We start from the raw sequence: 8,180 nt of genomic DNA, 5'->3' as shown, positions 1-8,180 counted from the left end.
AGCAGACATTTTATCATCAGCTTTTGTATCGGTAAGGAAAACTCTGCTCTTGGCAACAGCCTCAAGTCGGAATTTAACGTTGCCCAAATGGTAGTGATGTTCACCCTTCTTGGCAAATGAAATTTTCATCTGTTTTTAAAGCAATCTACAGATTATTTATCTCTCAGTTTGCTTCATAAAAAAAGACCTCCTGTGAGGCAGTGTGAATTATTTTCACACTACCACAGTGAGATTTAATGACATTTTTAATAAATAATAATATCGTGTTTACACATAATAAAGTATTACCATTTATAGGGTTTCTAGTTTAGATTTACAAAAATGTACTAAATCAGCCATGAGAATCATGATTTATAATTGTTCTATTACTATTTCTGAAACTATTTATGGTACGAAAGGTTAGTGACTGCTACTGGCATGGTAGTAGCAGAAAGCTAATGATTCTGGTGCCTTTTAGGAGAGTTAGACTGTGGTTCATGTGCAGAAAAAAATACCTCAAGGCTGTGCTTTAAATGCTTAGCTCATTTATCTCTCATCAGTTAGGTAAATGAGTTGAGGAAGTGATTTCTAGTTTCTAAATACTTTTTATATACAACTGAAAGCCTATCTTTTCCTGTTAATGAAATTTCACTCATATAATCTATTCCTTAGTCTAGAAGACTCTTTTTTTAAAGCCTGCAGACAGATTGCTGCATTTACACTCAGCATGCCCACGTTCATAAGCTCCCTTTTTTTTTTTTTTTTACTATATATATAATTTTCATGTGGGGATGGTTACATAAAATGTTCATTAAAGATATATAAGTGAAGGGTTTACTGAAACTCTCTGTATGGTCATTGCAACTCTTAGATAAATCTGAAATTATTTGAAAAGATAATGTTTTTTACAAATATACACTAAGGTACTCTCCTTTCCCCCCAAAAAATGTGTATCTGTTTAGCCTAAGTTTTGAAATGTGTAGGCAAAAGAAATTGCCACAAAATACAATACCTAATAAATTGTTACAACCCCAAGTTCCAACCAACACTGTTGTGTTTTTTCCCCCCTCACAAATCATTATCAATACCATGGTAGTTGAAGACAGAAAATAAATATCGTTGAAAGTCTCTTTACTTGATTGAACAGTAATCTTCATTGGCCATATTTATTGTGATAGATACAGAATTAATTCACCGATAGAAACTTTATTGTCTTGTTGCTTGTCCTCAACCTTTTAGTGTTTCTTGAGCTATTGAGAAAACTCTTAAGCAGAGTAGAATTGTTTTTCTGTCCTTCACTTGGATAAGTTCTTAGGGACAAATATACTTATGACATGGGTTTTTTTAAAGAAAACTTTTTGATGGAAAAATGACTGTAAATGATTGTGCTATACTTTCAGACAAAATAAAGACACAGTTCCAGATTTAGGACTGAAACCTGTTAAGAGTGGGATTGCTTTTGATGTTGAATGTTTTATTTCCTGGAGTATATTAAAGAATATCCTAGTACTTATCTCTTTATTTTTCCTTATAATGTTTTCTTATTTAACTAATAATCTAGCTACTTTAAGTGAAAATAGCATTAATCTTTTTAAAATATGATACTTAAATGTATTTGAATTGGTATGAGCTTAAAATTTTATTGGATTTTCAACCCAAGATGAATTCCAATTTGGTCTTTGCTATGATTGCTTTGGGGATGTGTTATGTTGTTGGTTTAGTTAAAAAGTGAAATTTATAATCCCCAGCATTTCACGACCCTCCCATCTTTGAATTTATTATAAGTTACTTGGTAACTATTCCTCATTTTTTTCAGTCTCTTACATTATCCATGATCTTCCTTTAACACAGCTATAATTCAAGTTTGTCTCTTGACTCTGTAAACCCAGGTCTATGTTCTTGCTGATTTTTGTATTAGGTTCTAGTACTCTGGAAAAGCTTGTCTAGGCTATTGAGTTCCCACATCAGTCATTTGGTTCCCTACATGGGATTCTGAAGTTATCATGTCTGCATTTTATTCTTTTTTGTTTTCATCATTTTGGTAATAGCAGGTAGTGGTTGAATTAGTCTGATTTTCAAACCTCCTTACCTGAAAACCATTCTCAGGAATAAGAGTGCTTCTGGCCTGAGCTGAAGCCCAGAAACCAGAGTTAGTGTGAGTAGTGATGAAATAAAATTTATGTATTCTGACAGAAATTTAAACATAAATTTTTTCTTGACACCCCCCCCCCCCTTTAGTGTGTATTGTGCATCTGCCTTAACCTCCTTAGGAGATAACCTTCCTTCTTAATCTTGTAAAAAGATTCACAATGACCCACTGCTTATTTTGTGCCTGGAGATCTAGATTGTGTAATCTGTCAGTACCTCACTTGATGTAATAACCTTTTGTCTCAAAAAAACATATATATAACTGCTTTGACTTCTAATGAGTTGAACAATCCTCAGAGCTTTTGCAAAGACTATCTCTTGCGTTATAGCAGATTGACTCAAATAAAAATTTCCATTTCTTTCTTAGATTGACTTTTGATTATTTTGTTGACAGTAGGATGTATAGATCTGCATTTACAGAACTTGAAGGAAAGAAAAACTAATAGCAGCCAGGCAGCTATGGGCTCTCACACCGACAGGGACTTTCAGAAGTGACAAAACCAAGCTAAAGTTAAGAAACACCTGGTAAAAATCAAAGGTTTACTTAGATGCAGATACAGAGGATTTTCAGTAATGTTCAGTGTGATTGATCAGAAAGCATCAGGAGTGCATATGAAACTGATGGACGGAGATTCTCTGACAAAGGAAGCCTCTTGTTGGATCATTGCCTCTTATCCATGGGCCGTGGGAGAAGAGATAAGTTTGGCTTTGAAAATAATTCAGTGGAACCCTGACATTTCTGACATATATATCAAGGCCCAATAGCTAATTTAATTAATTAAACCTCTTTGAATGTTTGAATGTTTTAGAAGCAACAACGGTTAAAAGCAATGAATGGAAGTAAAATCATAGGGCAAACAGTATCAAAAGTATCTAGGATTATGCAGAACTTCTTGTAGGTTCCTTAGTTAAAGATTAAAGAAAAAAGTAAGAGTTATGTTTCCTTAAGCATCCAGATTCTTTGAAGATGTATCCTGATTAGAGAAAGAATGGTAGAATATGATAAATATAGAAGATAATTAATGTAAGCATCCAAAAATGTTAAGTGCTTCATCTAAAACCAGTACTCATGAATTGTTAATTTAGTAAAATTTGCTATTATGTTCAGGCATATTAAGCCATATTAAGTAGTATATCTTAATTTAAAGTTATTCCCACATTCCATTAAGTGTAAAGAGTTAAAATAAGAGAATAATTTTTTTTAAATGCAGATGACAAAGTTATTAAAGTAACACTGTTATCTCAGTTTTGGAATTCAGATAGGAAAACACCAATATGAAATAGTAATGTTTATTTCAGTGTTTTAAAGTCATGCAAGCTTCATTATGTAGCTATTAAAAAGCAATTTTTTGTTCATATTGCTTTGACCATATCACCTTAGGCCTTCCAACAAGGTTCTCCTGCCAAGAAACAAATTAAGCATTTATCAGAGGGTCACTAAGGCATCGTTACAGGAGTAATAGCTCACTACAGGTTCTTGTCATTAGTTCATTTATTACCCTTTCTCACAGGCTTTATAGAATCATGGATTTTTAATAAGTCTTGTGCTCTGTGGTTATCTCAGGTTTGTTACAGCTCGTAGAATTTGTTTCCTTTTTGATTCTGACAGCTTGTTGTTTACAAAAAAGTTCTCCTCCCTACAAGAACTCCTATCAAATCGCTTGAAAGATTCTATAAAGTTGACAATTTAATGCAGAATATATACTAATGATAATACCAACTCTTCATTTCTATGGTCCAGTTGCTTACTTTCCCTTCTTTATTATTTTCTAATTTTCAAGGTTATGTATATTATGTAGTTCAATAGTTAAACCCCATGAAATCTGAAAATGTCCTTGATAGGCCCATGCTGTAAAGGTTCTTTAGGTATTTCCAATAGTACACCAATACACCAATATGGACCCTTTCTAAATCAGGACTTTTGGAGGAGAAGATCGAGATGCCTTAGTTCACCTCCTCCCGTGAACACACGGAAAATACATGCACATGTAGAGCAATTCTCACTGCAAACAATCTGGAGACTGGCAGAAGACTCTTATATAAGCAAAGCTGTAAAGAAAGATCCACATGGAGGCAGGTAGGAAAGGGAAGAGAAGTGATTAGTTCCAGAACTTTAACCCTAGGAGAAGACACAGAAGAGATAGACGGCCATTACTTTGGCTTGCAGACCCTCTGTGGGAAGTAAGTGGTTCAGACCACATCTTGGGCATCTGATTCTTGGAGTTCCACCCTGGCAAGATTATTCCCCTTAGCTGGTTTGAAAACCAGTGGGACTAGTGCATAACCTGTGGAAATCTAAATATTACTAGTGAAGAACAAATATACATGCTTATTTTCTTCTGGGAACAAGGCAGAGGAAGCAGACCGAAGCTGCCTGAGACTTTGGCCAGTTTCCATGCAACCACCCCAGCACATGCCCTGGCACACACCTGGCACTTACTTAGGGCCCTCTTTGCTAGGGTGAAGGCTGCTCCTGCCATGGAGAGTGCAAGGTTAAAGGGGATGAGCTTGCTAGGACCTTACACTGAATCTGAATGGGGTATGGGCAGCTATTACTGGTGCTCCAGGAGCTGGCAGACTGGGAGCTATCTTCAGCTCTGACTGGTGACCCAGGACAGCCCCAGCACATGCCTCTGACACATCAGTCACCTGCTCCAAGCCCTCTTCCTTCAGACTGCTCCCCTCTGGGACAAAGATACCACAGCTGGAAGGAGGGAGAGCACACACTTAGAAGAAATGGAACCAACTTGGACCCAAACCTCAGGGCTCCTATTCTGACACCTTGGGACCCAACCCAACCACTGATGGCAGACACTGATCAGAGGAGAAGCCCAGCTCACACCTGGCTCTGGCTCTAGCTCCTCCATGTCCAGCTCCAGCTCTCACCAAGGTGGTAACTGCCAGCACATCCTGGGGGAAGATGTGACCTGTGTTCACTTCAGACCCATTTCTTCCACCAAAGTCACTGGGCACATGTCAACTGCATAGGGACACTTCCACACAAGAACACCCCTTCAGGACCAGGATAGACAACTCTTTCACCTAATTTCATAGAGACAGTGAAAGTTAAACAAAATGAGAAGACAGAGGAGTATGTTTCAAATGAATGAATAAGGGAAAAAACCCTGAAAAAGCAACTAATGAAATAGAGATAAATAATTTACCAGATAAAGAGCTCAAAGTATGAGTAATAAGAACACCAATGGAACTAAGGAAAAGAAGTGATACTTAATGCTTCATTCAGGGCCTGTGTTTCCTTATTGATTTTGGGTCTGGATGATCTGTCCATTGCTGTAAGTGGGCTGTTAAAGCCCCCCACTCTTATTGTGTTATTGTTGATTTCTCCTTTTAAGGTTGTTAGCAGTTGCCTTATATGTTGTGGGGAACCTAGGTTGGGTGCATAGATATTTAAAATTGTTATGGCTTCTTTTTGGATTGATCCTTTGATCATTAGGTAGTGACTTTCCTTGTCCCTTAAAATATTCTTCATTTTAAAGTCTATTTTGCCTGATATGAGTATTGCTATGCCAGTTTTCTTTTGATTCTTGTTTACGTGGAATATTGTCTTCCATCCTCTTACTTTCAATTTGTATGTGTCCCTAGAAGTGAAGTGGGTCTCTTGAAGACAGCATATATGTGGGTCTTATTTTTGCATCCATTCAGCCAGTCTATGTCTTTTGGTTGGGGCATTTAGTCCATTAACATTTAAGATAATTATTGATATGTGTGTTATTATTGCCATTTTATTAATTGCTTTGGATTTGTTTTTGTTGCTCTTTTTACTTACCTTCTTCTCTTGTTCTCTCCTCTTGTGGTTTGATGACTATCTTTAATGTTATATTTGATTTGATTGTTCTCATTTGTTTGTGAATCAATTGTAGATTTTTGGTGCAGTTATTCTAAAGTTTTGATATGTCTCTCTATATATACAAAATTGTTTTAAGTTGTTGGTCTCTTAATTGCAAGTGCATCTCCAGTGTCCTGCATTTGTACCCTCCTCTTCTCACGATTTCTGATTTTGGTGGCATAAATGTGTGTGGATGATTACATATCTTTACTGTATATATATCTTTACTGGGAGCCTTGTTCTTTGTGGTATTTTTGTTTCTGGTTGCAGCCTTTTCTCTTCTGTCTAGAGAAGTTCCTTTAGTATTTGTTGTAAAGCTGGTTTAGTGTTGCCGAATTCTCTTAGCTTTTGCTTGCCTGTGAAGCTTTTGATTTCTCATTCAAATCTGAATGAGAGCCTTGCTGGGTAAAGCAATCTTGGTTGGAGGTTTTTTCCTTTCATCACATTAAGTATATCATGCCACTCCCTTCTGGCCTGCAGAGTTCCTGGTGAAAACCTGCTGAGAACCTTATCAGGGTTCCCTTGTATGTTATTTGTTTCTTTTCCCTGGCTGCTTTCAGTATTTTCTCTTTGTCTTTAATTTTGGTCAGTTTGATTAATATGTGTCTCGGGCTGTTCCTTCTTGGGTTTATTTTATATGGTACTCTTTGTGCTTCCTGGATTTGAGTGAGTGTTTCCTTTCCCATGTCAGGGAAGTTTTTGGCTATTATCTCTTGTCTAATCTATGACGAAGGAAGCAAGAATATACAATGGAGAAAAGACAGCCTGTTCAATAAGCGGTGCTGGGAAAACTGGACAGCCACATGTAAAAGAATGAAATTAGAACGCTCCCTAACACCATACACAAAATAAACTCAAAATGGATGAAAGACCTAGATATAAGACCAGACACTATAAAACTCTTAGAGGAAAACATAGGCCAAACACTCTCTGACATAAACCACAGCAACATCTTCTCAGAATCACCTCTTAGATTAATGACAGTAAAAACAAAAATAAACAAATGGGACTTAATCAAATTGAAAAGTTTCTGCAAAGCAAAGGAAACCCTAAAAAAAAAAATGAATAGACAACCCATAGAATGGGAGAAAATATTTGCAAATAAATCAACTGACAAGGAACTAATCTCCAAAATCTATAAACACTTCCTACCACTCCATACCAAAAAATAAACAACCCCATCAAAAAATGGCCATAAGATCTAAACAGACAGTTCTCCAAAGAAGACATACAGATGGCCAAAAAACCCATGAAAAGATGTTCAACATCACTCATTATTAGAGAACTGCAAATCAAAACCCTTATGAGGTACCACCTTACACCAACCAGAATGGCCATCATCAAAAAGTCTACAAACAGTAAGTGCTGGAGAGGGTGTGGTGAACCCTATTACGCTGTTGGCAGGATTGTAATTTGGTGCAACCACTGTGGAAAACAGTATGGAGATTCCTCAGAAAACTAAATATAGAACTACTGTTTGATCCAGCAATCCCACTCCTGGGCATCTATCCAGAGAAAACCATGACTCACAAAAACATAAGTACTCCGATTTTCATTGCAGCACTATTTGCAATAGCCAAGACATGCAAACAACCTAAATGCCCATCGACAGAGGAGTCGATCAAGAAGATATGGTACATATACACAATGGAATATTACTCAGCCATTAAAATGAACGAAATAATGACATTTTTAGCAACTTGGATGGACCTAGAAATTATCATGGTAAGCGAAATCAGTCAGACAATGAGACACCAACATCAAATGCTATTACTTACACGTGGAATCTGAAAAAAGGACACAATGAACTTCTCTGCAGAACAGATGCTGACTCCCAGACTTTGAAAAACTTATGGTTTCCAAAGGAGACAGTTTGGGGGGTGGGGAGATGCACTGGGGGTGTGAGATGGAAATCCTATAAAATTGGGCTGTAAAGATCATTGTTCAACTATAAATGCAATAAATTCATTGAGTAATTTAAAAAGAATCAATAAACACAGCAAGAACTTTAAAAAGAAGTACAAAATATAAAAATAATGAGTCGGAGCTGAAGAATACAACCGAAATGAAAAACACAGGCTAATGTTTACCAGCAGTGTGAGGGAAAGGGAGAGGGGCAAGGTAGGGGATTAAGAGCTATAAACTAAACTATACCTATTTTATACTGTGTATAAATTAAAGATGCTACAAGGATCTCTTGTACAGC

This window comes from Phacochoerus africanus, chromosome 16 (genome assembly GCF_016906955.1).
Source record: "Phacochoerus africanus isolate WHEZ1 chromosome 16, ROS_Pafr_v1, whole genome shotgun sequence".
Taxonomy (NCBI): domain Eukaryota; kingdom Metazoa; phylum Chordata; class Mammalia; order Artiodactyla; family Suidae; genus Phacochoerus; species Phacochoerus africanus.
Note: the sequence above shows the minus strand (reverse complement) of the source record.